This window comes from Peromyscus californicus, unplaced genomic scaffold (assembly GCF_007827085.1).
Source record: "Peromyscus californicus insignis strain IS unplaced genomic scaffold, ASM782708v3 Scaffold_7__1_contigs__length_154581171, whole genome shotgun sequence".
NCBI lineage: Eukaryota > Metazoa > Chordata > Mammalia > Rodentia > Cricetidae > Peromyscus > Peromyscus californicus.
Genome location: NW_026294595.1, coordinates 107,513,153 through 107,529,556, shown reverse-complemented (window position 1 = coordinate 107,529,556; position 16,404 = coordinate 107,513,153). Strand labels below are relative to the sequence as shown.

The 16,404-nt window shown below is 45.5% G+C and overlaps 1 pseudogene; it reads left to right on the top strand.

Moving 5' to 3' along the window:
• The window catches only part of LOC128100981 (ubiquitin-conjugating enzyme E2 S-like), a 9,124-nt pseudogene extending 675 nt beyond the window's left edge, over positions 1–8,449 (top strand).
• The last annotated feature ends 7,955 nt before the right edge of the window (positions 8,450–16,404 follow it).

The following is a 16,404-nucleotide window of genomic DNA, read 5'->3' as shown; positions in this document are numbered from 1 at the left end:
AAAGCGTCTGAAGTTTTCACAGAAAGGAGCCCACCCCTCAAGAGAATGGTTAATAGAAATCACGGCGGCTCTTGTTTAGAACCAGCTGTCTGCATTCGTCCCCCATCCAGGCTAACAAGCTAAATGGAGTCAGTTCATATGTGTTTGTGTTTCAGTCACCAAGATGTAACTAACCAGGAAGTCCTTGATCTGATCTCCCAAGAAATCCAGATGAGGCAGCTCACAGTCACATGAAAAGATGACCTTCAGGAGCCTGGTACTGTCTCCAGACAGTTCTTCTGCCTGCCTCGACTCACAAGGAGCCTCACAAGAAAACAATGAGCAACCTATGTTCGTCCTTGGTCTCTGCTTCCTTCTGCCTCTTCCCACCCAGGAAACCAACTTCGGCCTGCCTCACAGTCTACTTCAGGGGTTCTCAATCTGTGGGTTGAGACCCCATGGGGTTGAATGACCCTTTCACAGTAGGTCAAAGATTAGATATCCTGCATAGCAGATATTTATACTATGGTTCATAACAGTAACAAATTACAGTTATGAAATAACCATAAAAATAATTTTATGGCTGGGGGGCCACAACATGAGGAACCATATTAAAAGGTCACAGCATTAGGAAGGTTGAGAGCCACAGCTCTACTCTATGGAATGAAGCTCTTTAAAGTAAACTGTTGGAATTTAGTCCTTTGACAAGGAGTGCTACCCACCCATCAGGTGACTTGAATAGCCCCAAGTGGGACATCCTGAATCACAGTGCCCTCATCACCACACACATTGAAGTGCTCCTCTTAGAAATATATTCCTTTGCCACGTGTGGAGGTGCATACTTATAAGCCAAGAATTCAGGAGACTGAGGCAGGAGGATCACAAATTTGAGGCCAATCTGGGCTACATAGCCAGTTTCAGGCTAGATTGACCTACACAGACAGACCTCTTCTCAAAACACTGAAAAGAAAAAAGTAAAGCAATACATTGTATTCAATCCTGTACAGTCCTTCACAATGAAACAAAAATAGTTCTCTCCAGACACACAAACACACACACACACACCAAAAAAAAAAAAAAAAAAAAAAAAAAGGAAAAGGAAAAGGAAAAGCAGAAGTCCCATGCGTTAACCATTTAGATCCCAACCCAAGATGTCTTACACAAACATCTGGACCCTACCCCTAGTTGTTACCGGGGTGTCACCTGGTTGTTAGGGTCAGAGGCGGCTTGGCCACCTGTCTTCAACAGCCCTTGAAGAGACAAGTAAGTGAACATCACAGAAAGGAGATGTATTCAGTGTGGTCACTCTAGGAAGAGGAACAAATAAAGAGGTCCAGAGAGCCAGGGTGTGTCAAAAAGGCACAGGCCATCCTTTTAAAGGGTTTTTAGGTGGAGGAGAGAGGAATGAGGAAATATTAGGTAGAAAGATAGACCTAGACAACAAGGAGAAAGAGACACGGGGTAACTTCTGTGGATGGGGGAAGCCTAGATCAATACCCAGTCAGCCTAAGCGTCAGTCAAAAGGGCTTTTTATAATATGCCAAGGGGAGCGGCAAAAGACCTCCCCCTTGCAAGATCAAAGCACACCACCCAGCCAAGTTTAGACCCTTCCAAACACCTGGTAAACACACCGCTGGCCAAATCATCCATTATGCAGCCCTGCTGGGTAAAGCAAGCTCAGATTCTCTGACCCTGAGAAAGGTCTCACTAGATAGCCTCTGTGGGCCTCCACAGTCTCTAAATGTACTAACTTTGCTTTTTGGTTTTTATAGTTCTGACTCTGGCTAACTGTTCTTATTAACTGAAGTATGTCAACCCAGATCATGTTTATTTGTGTGCTTAAAAGCTCACCCCGAGAAAGGCTGGCTTTTTATTGGCCTAAACCCATGTCTGAACAGCCTTCTCAGGTGAATACCCGACAATACTCTCAACTCTAAGCACTGACAGACATCCTGATCCTGTATCTCAAACAAAAAGAGCCAGGCTGAGATTCTGCTTTCCACCTTCAAAGATACTTTCTCCCATCCCCAAACAGGAGTTTCCCAGAAGACAAAAGCTACCAATCAAAGATCTGGGGGACTCTCCAGCATCACTTCTCACCTGAACTAGAGGCCCTAGAGGCTCACAACACCTCAGCTTTCTCAGAAGGACCAGACTTCCCACATCTTTACACCCAAGAACTGTCATTTTGTTTATGATTTTGAGATAGGCTCTCACTGTATAGCCCAGGCTAACCTGCAATTCCCAATCCTATCTCAGCCTCCCAAAAGCTAAGACTGTAGGTGTGTACTGTACCTCTATGTCCAAGTTCTTTCCTTGTTTGCTTCTTCTTCTTCTTTTTTTTTTTTTTTTTGGTAGGAGGAGAGGCTAGGGTTCAAACCCAAGGTCTTACACATTCTAGGGCAGCACTCTACCACTGCGGTACATCCCCGGCCTTGGTTGTTGTTTGGTGGTGGTTGTTGTATTTTTCCCTTTTAATTATATCTTTTTCATAGAGAACAAGTGAGTATTCTGCTGTGACTAAAAGCAAGAGGTCCTGATGACATTCCCCTTGGAGAAAGAGCTAAAGTTATCCACATCCTTCCTCACTCTGTAATATACCAGCCTCTAAGCTCCAGTCCCCTCCAGCCTTGAACTCAAACTGGTTTTCATTAAAGAAAACTGTTTTTGTTGTTGAGAATAGAGTGTTTATCCTAGGCTGGCCCCAAAGTCATGATCCTCCTGCCTCAGCCTACTGAGTGCTGAGATTACAGGTATGTGCCACTTCATCTGGCTTATAGCCAAAACCTGCTAGTGCATCTTTTAATCTGAGGATGGAACGGACTGTGGCATAGTTCAGTGGTAGAACATGTGCTTAGCATGTTTGAGACCCTAGGTTCCATCCTCAGCACCAAATGAAAGCAAATGGCCTCAAGTTGGGTGATAACAAGACCTTCTGGACTGCAAGCGTGCACAGATAGACTGTGCTCGCTGTCCAGAGGTAAACAGCTCCCAGCTCACCCCTTTAGAAACCAGAGAGTAATAGATTAGGGCTCTACTCTGAGCAAGAGTTTAGTCACCCCACAATGGTATAAAATGAAGGGAAAACATGTCCCAGGGCTGGAAGGTAACTCAGTGGACAGAGCACTTGCCCAGCACACAGGAAGCTCTGCATTTGAGTCCCCGAGTACCGCATAAACCAGGTGTGGTGGTACTCACCTGTAATCTTAGTACTTAGGGTACTGAGGCAGGAGGATTAGAAGTTCAAAGTCATCCTCAACTACTTAGTGAGTTAGAAGCTAGTCTGGGCTACATGAGCCCAAGTTTCAGGAAGGAAGGAAGGAGGGGGAGGAAAGGAAGGAAGGAGGAAAGAAGGGAGGGAGGAAAGGAGGAAAAGAGGTAGGGAGAAAGGGAGGAAGGGAGGGAGGGAGAGAGGAAGAGAGGAAGGGAGGGAGGGAGAGAGGAGAGACATTTGCTAATCCCATGTGACAAGACAAGCTTGTCCTTGGCCTTGCCACTCTCTTTCTGACTGCCCTCGGAGTCTCTGGGCTTCTCTCCCTCTCTTCACCTGCCATTGCTGACATGCTTTCCTTGACAACTTTAATGAGATGGATCTAATATTTTTAATACAAATTAAGCTGTTTCTTACTGGCCACCCCCTTAGTTTCCACTCCTCCCTGATCTATGGAGAAAAGGTCTCACAGAGATGGCTGAAGAGAAGAGACGCCTTTTCTGAGAAGACGATAAATGTCGAAGCCGAACAACCCAGTCCTTGAGAACTAACAGGAGAAAGCCACTCCTGGGGTACAATGTCTTCTTTATCAATTTTGTTTCCACCAGTTGCTCACACTCAACAGAGTCTGGTCATCTCCCAGGTCTTGCACACGTCCCTGATAGCATATGTATAGTAAAAACATTACAATTCATAACATAGAGTAGTTTCGAACATGAGCTGAGAGGTCTCAGGCAGCTTTCCTCAGTGGTGCATGGTGTGACAGCATGCATGCTCTCAAGCGTGAAGAGCTGTGTCCCCATGCAAGGCTGCTTTGAACCGATTAGGGCTTTGTAATCAGCTCTCTGGCCAACCTTTCCCATGTTGTCTTTAGCTGTTCGTTGGTGTTCATGAGATTGCTTCAGGATCAGCTCATCTTTTTTCAGAGCTTCCAATTTCCCCTATTTCCCACCTGTAGATCAAAGACTTTAGCGGCTCTCACTGGCACCAACTACTGTGGCACAGTCATCTGCTCGTTCATCTGGAGCTCAGTGTCTATATTTGCTTTTCTGTTTATCTTTGTCCGTCTGTTTTTAAGACAGGGTCTCACTGTGTAGACCAGGCTGGTCTTGAACTCACAGATCCACCTGCCACTGAATTGCTAAAATTTCTTTCCTTGGGGAGAGATGTAAACAATGTCTGCTCCTCCTCCTAAGGTCCCAATGGCAAACTGAGGTATGATTCCACCAAAGTTCATGGGGGTGGGGGGAGGGGAATTACTGAGTTTACTAGGCTTATTACAGAGTAGTGGGTGAGGTGTTATGGTCAGGAGCACAGGTGATCTGAAAGTAGCCACGGTGGTGTCCTTAGGAATGATGACTTCCCCACGAGTTCATAGTTGGAACCTCTTCTCATTCTTCCCCACTCCTATACTCTAGCCTCTCCCAGAGACCCTGGAGCCTGGTGTATTAAGGCAGAATTACATACAGCTGCCCAGGAGGGGGACATGATGATCTTCAGTGAGCAGGCCCAGATGGACTCCTGACAATGGAGGCAGTTCGACTCACAGAACATTTCTGTCCAACACTCAGCCTCCTGGGTGCCAAGGTTAAAGACCACCATGCCTAGCTAGCATTGTTTTTTGAGATGGGGTTTTGGGCAGCCCAAGCTGGCCTTGAACTCATGATGTAGCTGAAGCTACACTGAGCTCGTCCGTGGCCCGCCCAGAATGGAAGAGCCCTGCAGGCCGTGACTGCTTCTCATCTTCTCCTTAGTGACACAATTGTGCTCTTAGTCATGGTATTTATAAACAATACACTAACATCCCAAGCTGTGGGCTTACAAGTTTAAGAACTTGTATTTCTTTAAAAAGATTTCGTTTTTAATTGTGGAGGGGAGGGCAAGGTATATGCGTGTGAGTATAGGTGACTGGAGACCAGAGATACCTATACTGGATCTCCTGGAGCTGGAGTTACAGACAGTTATGAAATGCCTAATGTGGTTGCTGGGAACCAAATTCAGGTCCTCTGGAAGAGCACTACAAAACCACTGATTTGTCTCTCTGAGCCCCCAGAAATTATATTTATAATAAACTTCCCGAGGCTACTGATTATTGGCAAATTACTTTTAAGAACCATCAGCACAGAGTTTTCTAACTATTTTTCTCAGCTTATTTTTATTTTATTTATTATTTGTTTGATGTTTTGTTTTGTTTTCTGAGACAGGGTTTCTCTGTGTAGCCCTGGCAGTCCTGGAACTCTATGTAGGCAGTGTTTTTCTTAGTTTATGATGACAGCTGCCTTCCCTTCCTTAATTAAGTGGCTCTCAAACATTAGTGGATGAGCCCCTGGAGAACTTGTTAAAACATAGCTCTACAGCCAAGGAAAATGGCCAATGCCTGTCATCTCAGCGTTTGGGAGGGGAAAGCAGAACAATCAGTAATTCAAGGCCAACCTTGGCCACACAGAAACTTCAAGGCCAACCGGGGAGTTCTGTTTGGTGTTTTGTCAACTTGACCCAAACTCGGGTCATCTGGGAAGAGGAAAACTCAATCGAGAAAAGGCCTCCACCAGGCCGGTCTGTGAGCACCTCTGTGGGGCATTGTCTTGATTAACAATGAGGCGGGAGGGCCCCGCCCACTTAGTGTAGGAGTGCCACCCCTGGGATGGTTGTCCTGGGCTGTTTTAAAAAGCAGTCTGAGAAGGCCAAGGAGAGCAAGCCAGTAAGCACCAATCCTCCATGGCCTCTGCTTCAGATCCTCCTCCAGGTTCCTGCCTTGAGTTCCTGCCCGACTTCCCTCAGTGATGGAGTGTGACTTGAGAGTTGTAAGCTGAAATAAACCCTTTCCTCCCCAAGTTGCTTTTTGGTCATGGTGTTTTATCACCACAAAAAGAGAGCGAACTAGAACTGTGAGCTGCATGAGGCCCTGTCTGAACAAAACCAAACCCAAATATAAAATAACTCCCACCCCCTTTTCTCCGGCTTCCATCCCCAGAGGCTCCCATTCTGTGGGTTTAAGGATATGTTTGTAACAAGCTCTCAGGTAACACTGATGTCGCCTGTTTTACCACACTTGGGGCATCTCAGCCTTAGCACAGGCTCACGTGGCCTTAACCCTGTTGACACTGAGCCATGTTTATCAGGGAGCAGGCCTGTGTGCTACAGGATGGGTAGTGGCATCTCTGCTCACTAGATGCCAGCATTGACAGACCTTTCAGATATCCCTACATGTCTTCTGGAGAGTGACTGAGAGTTACTACTGTAAGACAAGCCCTTAATAACAATCCTCTTTAGCCTCCACATCCCATCAGAGCAAAACCCTGTTTCCGTATCCACAGTGCCATGTGTAGGCCACCAGATTCCTGCTGAGGAATGAGGGATCTAACGGAGGTGAAGCCCATTGATGATTTTCTCCGATCCCTTTCTTGGGGGTTTTGTCTCATCATGATAAAGCGTAAGAAGGATCTCCCTGCTACCACCAGGAAAGACAGGTTCCCAGCCTTCTCTGGCCAGGAACACAGAGACTGTCGACATTATCAGCCTCCCTTCTTTGTTCAGAAAGGCTGGTTCCCTGTGGGGAATTACATCAATGATCCCACACAGGGAAAAGGAACAGGTCTTACTTTCCCAGGGAAGAGTGTGGGGTGATGTTGGATTCCCCACCCAAGCCACACCCATACCACTCTACCCAGGAGAAAAAATGCAGATGGTTTTAGTATCTGCCTTCTCAGATGCTTGGGGGCCCTGGCAGGACGAGCTTTGGGACAGTCTGGGGAGATTGAGTGGCAGTGAGGGTCTCAATGAGCTGGCCTGGGTCACCGAGCTTGTGGCCCTTCTAGACTGCAGAAGCATGCAGGCGGAGCCTCTCCTTCTAGGCTTCTCTGTGCCTCTACAGTACACGGCTGTCCCCTTGCCACCATACCCTATAAACAGCACAACCCAAACACTGCAGGGGGAGCATTTTAGAAACTGGGAAACTGTAGAAAGAAAAACATTTTTGGCTTCCCCATCAACAGCATGATGCTGAGAGCTGCTCTCTGCAGCCATGCACAATCATAGCAAAGGCCAGGAGCTAAGGACTCGGGGACCACGACAGCCAGTCGGGGTTTGCGGAAACTGCCCCACAATCGATCCCTGCTCTTGCCTGGGCTCCTGGCTACTGCCACGTATCTCTAAATCTAGAGCAGCTCGGTGAGGCGTCACTGTCCTATCTAAGATAATTAGAGAATAAACTGTCCCTTTCTGGGTTGTCCCGGATCAAACAGAAACACCTTGCCTTTGCGCCAACCAGGTCTTCAGGCCAAGTTTTATGGATGCCGCAGGGTAGTTGACGTCTTGCTCACTGACCTGTGGGGGAGATTACCTCTCATCATACTTTCAGGACTGTGAGGAGATTCTTACAAGAAGTGGAGTGGCGTAGGACTTTCCAGCTCACAGACAGTGTGGGTGTGTTTTCATGGTGCTTTCCTGGATTAATTGACTCTTTGATGGGCTGGGATAAAATCTGACGGAGCTGGCTGGTGCAGCTAAGCAGGTGTAACCTTTCGAGCATTTTGCGGCAGGAGTAGAAGGGAGTGGGCCAAGGGGGAACCTCACCGGGGGCACAGCAGCCAGCAGTTGGAGCCGTCCCTCCTCTGGCCGGAGGTCAGAGGAGTGCAGGAACTCCACTAGAGAATCTGTCTTCTCACATTATCCACCTGGTGTACAAGGAGGAGACAACACGGACTTAGGACTCACCAGATGGCGTTAAGGTCTTCCCCAAAGAGGAGGTCCTCACCGACCTGCAAGTCACCATTCAGGGCTGTGAGGAGAATCTCTGTGCCAGAGCTTTCTTTGCCCAGTATGAAGCTCCTACTGGGCAAAGACTTCCCTGCCTCCCCACCCAAGACCTACTCTCTAAGACCTTCCACCCAAATGTGGGTGCCAATAGTAAGATCTGTGCCAACATGTTCAAAGGGACTGGGTGGCTGAGGTGGGCGTCGACATGTGCTGCTGACCAAGTGCCTACTGATGCACCCTAACCCAGAGTCTGTGCCCAAGAAGGAGGGCGCTGCTTTTGGAGAACTATGAAGAATAGCCTGCCAGTGGCCCATCTGGTATGCAAGCAGCCCCCGATGCTGGAGGGCTGAGCTACCTGCGATCTGAGCATGGTGCTGTAGCTTCCTCCACTGAATCTAGGACCCCAGGAATCTAGGAGGAGCTAAAGATCCCGTGGTGAAGAAGCACACAGGCTAGCAAAAGTAAGCAGCCAAGAAAATGTCCAACCGAGGCCAGCACTGAGGAGTCTGTAGGGGGCTCTTCTCCTTCCTTCCTTCTGTTCTGTCCCCTCCCATGGTGTCTAAGTTATTTCATTTACAGCTGGCGTGGGAAAAGAGGAGCACCTGAACCTGGATTTGTTTGTCTAAATAAATCTGGAAAAGAAAATAAACAAAAAGGACAGAGATAGCTTGTAAGGCAGAGAGGAAACTAATAGACAGCTTCAGCATGGAGGGAGCTGAGTACAGGGTCTCCCTGCAGATTGGCCTTCTCTGCTCTTGCTCACATGGTACTTATGACGCTGCCCCTCCTGCAGGTACCACCCACTGTCCCCTCTATCTGACACAAGACTTTAGGCAGAGAGAACCTGAAAAACGCAGCTGGGGTCAGGTGTGCAGCTTGGGTCAGCCAACTCTGAGGACAAGCAAGGCTCGTCTATCCTGAAGGGAAGGGAACAAGGGACACAGCTGTCAGGCTGCTTCCCCCAGGGGCAGATTTGAATCAGGGATCTGAGCACTTGTTCATCTGGGAAGAAACATGTAATGGTTAATCTTGATTGTCAACTTGATGGGCTTCAGAAGCACCGTGGAAACAAATCTCTGAGCATGTCTGAGAGACTATCTAAATCAGGATAACTGAGGTGAGCAGACCCACTCTCCACATGGGTCGTGTTGTTCTGTGGGTTGGGAACTCAGACTGAATCAAATGGGGAAGATGAGCACAAGCATGTATCCCTGCTTCCTGCCCGGATGCAATGCGACCATCTGCCACCTGCTCCTCCTGCTCCTGGCCCTGGCTCCCTGCCATGACGGACTGCACCCTTCAACCGTGAGCCAAAACCAACCCTGCCTTGCGTAAGTTGCCTTTGTCAGGCATTTCGTCGCAGCAATGAGACAAATCACTAAAACAATGCCCAAGGCAGCCTTACCATCGTCACTCCCCTTCATTACTGGTTGGGGATTCTTCATATGCCAGGTCTCACCCAAAAGGCAAGGAAGCCTAATGCGTCAGCCCTCGCTCGCCAGCCTCCCTGGAGCAAATGAACCCAAAGGCAAATGGAAGGCCTTTCTTGAATTTTGAGTAGAAGGAAGTAACGAGAGTAAGGAGTCACAGCCACCAGCAGCTGCAAAATGCCATGAAATGGACGAGCTCTCAGAGCCTCCAGAGGGAAGCTGCTTTGCTGACACACTGGGTCAGCCCCAGCAACACTGAGGCTGACCTTCTGGCCTCCGAGCATATTGAAATAAAAGGCAAGCAGTTCCTGGCCCAGAATACTCTGGTGGAAGTGTCTGGCTGGCAGCATGGATCGCTCCTGGTGTGAGGGAAACTTCACAACTGTATTTCCAGAGTGAGATGGTCTAAGAGACACTGATATATTTTACCTTCCTTTTACATCTGTGTTTTGGCTCACTTTCTTTTGGGGTTTGGAGTATGAAATGAGAATGTATTTGTCAGAGTCAGAAATCCATAATACTCTGGCAGCCCAGGTGTAAGGCCAGTTAAAGGGCCACATCAAAGAGCTAAAGAAGAATAGTGAGTATTCAGAAGCACCAGGGAACCTGCCCATCAGCTCCATCTTCTTGCATGCACACATGCACAGTAAATAAGGAACCTCGAAAAGCTATGCTGGACTTGTCTGTTTCTGGTTCACAAGAAGGAAGGATGTCCACACCCATACAGATAAACACTGTTCAAGAAAGAAACTGTCAGCTGGACGGTGATGGTGCATGCCTTTAATCCCAGCACTCAGGAGGCAAAGCCAGGTGGATCTCTGTGAGTTTGAGGCCAGCCTGGTCTACAGAGCAAGATCCAGGACAGGCGCCAAAACTATATGGAGAAACCCTGTCTCAAAACACCAAAAAAAAAAAAAAAAAAAAAAAAGGAAAGAAAGAAACTGTCTATTGAGCTTAAGCTAGATCTTTATTGGGTTTTCAAGTATAGGTTGTTAACTCACAATGAAGCTTCCTAGCTGAATTTGTAATTCTTTTCCTACACCTTGGATGCCTTTAGTGGAATGATGATTTTCAACAACCATCATGAGATTCTTTAAGAATATATCATATGAGCCGGGCAGTGGTGGCACACGCCTTTAATCCCAGCACTCGGGAGGCAGAGCCAGGCGGATCTCTGTGAGTTCAAGGCCAGCCTGGGCTACCAAGTGAGTTCCAGGAAAGGCGCAAAGCTACACAGAGAAACCCTGTCTCGAAAAACCAAAAAAATTTAAAAAAATTAAGCATATATCATATGAAATTTTGCACACTGTATAAATTATAATAGCAACTCTAGGGGCTGGAGAGATTGCTCCAGAGAGTTAGAAGCACCAGCTACTCTTCCAAAGGACCTGGGTTCTATACCCAGCACCACCATGGTGGATCACAGTAGGCTGTAACTCTAGTCCAGGGTATCCATTGGCCTCTTCTGGCCTCCATGGACATGGCAGGCATATGGTATATGGGCATACATTCAGGCAAACACCCATACAGATAAAAATAATAGTAACTATATAATAATATTACCAATTATTTGACTGTTTTCTATATGATGTTGATGGACACATGAACGCTATGTACATGTTATTGGATGTTATTTCTAAATTATTTAGGAGAAATAAATCGTATTTTAAGTATTCCATAAGAACATTATTATTAGAAATCTTGTAATAAGCTGGGCATGGTGGTGCACACTTTTAATCCCAGTACTCAGGGAGCAGAGGCAGATGGATCTCTGTGAGTTCCAGTCCAGCCTAGTCTACATAGTGAGTTCCAGGACAGCCAAGGCTATATAGAGAACCTGTCTCAAAACAAAACAAAACTTGTAATAAATACATTTTAAGTGAAATAAAAGGGAATTTTTTTTACCTTCTTAGCACCAATTTGAAAAATCAATTCATTCCATTAAAATATTTGTATTAATTATTTGAGAATTTTATAAAATGTATTTTGAAATATCTAGGGAAAAAACAAAAAACAAACAGACAAAAAACCCCCTAAACATCAAGAAAACAAACATCCCAATTTAAAAATGGGACAAGGAACTAAACAGAAAATTCTTAAAAGATGAAATGCAAATGGCTGAGAAACATGTTTTAATGTGTTCAATACCTTTAGCAATTAGGGAAATGCAAATTAAACTCCAGTGAGATTTCCCCAGCCAGATTGACCAAGATTAAAACAAAACAAAACAAAAACACAGGATGACAAATGCTGGCGAGGATATGGGGTAAGAGGAACGCTTATTCACTGGTGTGGAGTTTCCTCAGAAAGCTATAGATGGATCTGCCACATGATTCAGTCAAGCCCCTCTTGGGCATATACCCAAAGGACTCTATATCCTACTACAGAGAAACTTGTTTGTTCGTGTTTATAGCAGCTCTATTCACAAAAGCCAGGAAATGGAAACAACCTAGATATCCATCAGCCGATGAATGGATACTGAAAATGTGGAGCATTTACACAATGCAGTATTATTCAGCTGCTGAGAAAAAAAGAAGAGATTATGAAATTTACAGGTAAGCAGATGGAGCTGGAAATAATCCTGGGTAAGGTAACCCAGACCCAGAAGGACAATGTTGCATGTTTTCTCTCATTTGTGTTTTCTGGCTTTGAATCTTTAGATACATGTGTTCTATTTGGCACAGCACCTCCACTGAGCTCCAGGATGGAGGTGTCTTTAAAAATGATTGAAAAAAAGAAAAAAACACATCTAAGGCCATCAAGATGGTTTAGCAGGTAACAGTGTCTGTGGCCTAATGGCCTGAATTTGATCCCCAGACCCCACGTGGTGGAAGAAGAACCTGCTGTGGTGTGTGTACTTCCACACATATCCTTACTTCCACACATATCCTTACTTCCACACATATCCTTACTTCCATACATATCCTTACTTCCACACATATCCTTACTTCCACACATATCCTTACTTCCACACATATCCTTACTTCCACACATATCCTTACTTCCACACATATCCTTACTTCCACACATATCCTTACTTCCACACATATCCTTACTTCCACACATATCCTTACTTCCACACATATCCTTACTTACATACATATCCTTACTTCCACACATATCCTTACTTCCACACATATCCTTACTTACATACATATCCTTACTTCCACACATATCCTTACTTCCACACATATCCTTACTTCCACACATATCCTTACTTCCACACATATCCTTACTTCCACACATATCCTTACTTACATACATATCCTTACTTCCACACATATCCTTACTTCCACACATATCCTTACTTCCACACTTATCCTTACTTACATACATATCCTTACTTACATACATATCCTTACTTCCACACATATCCTTACTTACATACATATCCTTACATACATATCCTCACATACATATCCTTACTTACATACATATCCTTACTTACATACATTACGTATCCTTACTTACATACATATCCTTACTTACATACATTACATATCCTTACTTACATACATATCCTTACTTACATACATTACGTATCCTTACTTACATACATTATATATCCTTACTTACATACATATCCTTACTTACATACATATCCTTACTTACATATAAAATAAATAGTGTTATAAAAACACGAAACGTCCCGGTGTTACAGAAAACAATTCCTAAGTCAATTTATAAAAGCAGTACCCTGAGCTGGAGCCCCAGCATTACCTAAGTCCCAGAGATATGGATATGGTATGTTTGCGGGGGCATATTTCTGCCTGCCATATTGTTATTAGGGTCATTCTCCTGACAGTACAACATAGACACTCTATGAAGAAAGATCTCTCTCAGTCTACTAATACACAGAGTTAGGTGCTGCCAACAGCAGAAGAGAGAGGCTGAGAAATGTCTTTGGACTGCTGCAAAATGGGTAAAATAATCCGTTCAGACAGAAACTTTGGTTTTCGGAGGGGAAGGAGTGTGGGCATTAGGATCACATCAGATCCAGGGTGGCTATTGCATTTCCTGCTCTGTTGATACTCGGCTTTCTCCTAGGACTCGCTGCTGTTAGCCTGAGCAAGCCTCCTCTCCCATTCAAGTCTTCACTCCATTTTCCTTGAATTGGACCAAGTCTTGGGGTCCAATGAGAGCACATGGTTATCGAGGTGTAGCTCTTTATCAACAATCCTTACTTTTCTGGGCTGGTTCTATATTAACAAAGGATTGTTTTGTACTCTTTCAGTGTACAGAGAAAGGATTTGTTTACATATCCTTACATTTTAAGTGAAATAAAAGGGAATTTTTTTTACAAACAGATTTAAAAGGCTAGAGTCGTTTTTATTCTTACAGTACTCGAGAAAAATGAACACATATTTTATACCCAATGATGCTCCTCACCTTGCAGTTCCCCGAGGTAACACATGCCTTCTTCCTTATCTTAGAAGTGACTGACAATTCTCCCATCCAGAGGTGTCAAAGGCTTCTGCCTCCCTGAACTGGGTGGGCTGTGATTATGGTGGAAGGGACATGATGTGACTTCCAAGGCCAGAACGTAAGGAAGCATTCCTCTCCTCAGGCTCTAAGGAAGCATTCCTCTCCTCAGGCTCTCTGGAGAAAGTCGTTCCCTCACCAGCCTCTCATGCCTTGTGAGGAAGCTCAAGGATGCTGTGAGCTGCTGTACTAGCCAACAACCCAGCTGAGTGCTTAGCCAACAGCCGGGAAGCACTACTACCACGGGACGGGATGCTCGGGTGATATTTGTCAGTGGATGCTGTTTGAGGCTTCTCAGATGAGACCCAGGCACCACGCAGTAGGGGTAAACTGTCCTTCTGTGCTCTTGCAATCTCCTGGCCAATGGGATGCATAATCACAACAAAATAGCAGTTGTTTTAGGAGTTGTTTTTGGTGTGGCAATAGCAGCTAGTATTCTGGCATATGTAAGTACTAAAAGATAGGAGGCTTTTTTATTTTATTTATTTATTATTTTGGACAGAGCCTTACTAGGTAGCCCAGGCTAGCCCTGAACTTGCACTCCCGCTTCCAGCTTCTGAGTGCTGGGATCGTAGGCATGTGCCACCCACCATGTCTTGCTTTGGCAGACATGTTTACCAGGAAGCACAACAGCCATAGCAAGATGCCTGAATCATACCAGTTTTTTCTAACCTATTTATTTCTTTTCTTATTCATTGCATTTATTCTTTGACAATTTCATACATTTATATAACACATTCTAATTATTCTCTGCAACAGTCTCTTTTCCCTTCCTCCCATCTCTCCCAGCCCTTCCCCCTTCCAAATCCCATTCCTAAATTCACGTCATTTTGTGTCATGTGACTTGCTGCATTTTACCAGGGCTGTCTGTGTGACCATGATTGTGGAACTATCCATTGGCGCTCAGTAGGCTCACCAGTGTGTACAGAGCTGAGTACAAAGATTCCTCCTCTCCCAGAACCTACAATGGCCAACAGCTCAGCAGTAAGGGGTAAGGTGCAGAGCTCCACCCACTCCTGTGGCTGACTGTTGTCAGGTGACTCCTGTGGAGGCCCAGTACAGATAACGTCAGCTGATGTGAGTTCATGTTTTCAATGGCTGCCATACCCAGAAGACTGCAATTTCTGGCACTTGTATTCTTCCATTCCCTCTGTCTTGGTGCTCACTGAACCTTACAGGGAGTAGTAGAAAAATCTTTAGAGCTGAGTCCTCAACCATCACTTACCATGTTGGAAAGCCACAGTCTCTTTATTCACCTGTTTTCTGCAAAGAGAGAAATCAATATGGCGGTTTCTCAGATAATTGGGAATCAATCTACCTCAAGACCCAGCTATACCAATTTGGGGCATATACCCAAAGGATGCTCAATCATACCATAAGGACACTTGCTCAGCTATGTTCATAGCAGCTTTATTCATAATAGCCAGACCCTGGAAACAACCTAGATGTCCCTCAATTGAAGAATGGATAAAGAAAATGTGGTACATTTACACAATGGGGTATTGTTCAGCTGTTAAAAACAACGACGTCAGGAAATTTGCAGGCAAATGGATGGAACTAGAAAACAATATCCTGAGTGAGGTAACCCAACCCAGAAAGACAAACATGGTATGTACTCAGTCCTAAGTGGATATTAGACATAAAGCAAAGGATAATCGGTTATGCTACAATCCACAGCCCCAGAGAGGCTAGATAACAAGGAGGGCCCAAAGAGGGAAGCATGGATTTCCCTGGGAAGAGGAAATAGAAGAGATCTCCTGGGTAAACTAGGGACAGGTAGGGATGGGAACATGGGGAACTGGTTGGGAGCGGGATGGAAGGGGAGAGTAATGAAAGAGATGTCTTGATGGGGTGGCATTTCAGGGTCAGGAAGAAACCTGGTGCAAGGGGAACTCCCACAAATCTACAAGGATGTCCCCAGCCAAGACTCCTAGCAATAGTGGAGAGGTAGCTTGAACTGGCCATCTCCTGTAATCAGATTGGTGACTGCCCTAATTATCATCAGAGAGCCTTTGTCCAGTAACTGATAGAAGCAGAATCAGAGATCTACAGCCAAGCACTGGGCCGAGCTCTGGAAATACTGTTGAAGAGAGGGAGGAAGGATTGTAGGAGCAAGGGGGATCAAGGTCATCAAAGGGATGAGACAACTAACCTTGGGGTCATAGGAACTCACAGACACTGAATCGACAGCTAAGGAGCCCTCATGGGACTGACTTAGACTCTCTACATAGGTGAGACAGTTGTATAGCTTGGTCTTCTGTGGGACTCCTAGCAGTGAGAGTGGAGACTGTCCCTGATGCTTTGGCAGGCTTTTGGAAACATATTTCTCATACTGGGTTGCCTTACTAAGTCTTAATATGAGGGGAGGAGCTTAGTCCTATCTCAACTTGATATGCCATGCTTTGTTAACACTCATGGGAGGCCTGCCCCTTTCTGAACAGACACAGGAGGAGTGGATTCTGGGGGTGGAGGTAGTGGAGGGAGGGGAAATTGGTCAGGTTATAAAATAAATTTAATTTTAAAAGAGGCTGAAAGTAGCATTTA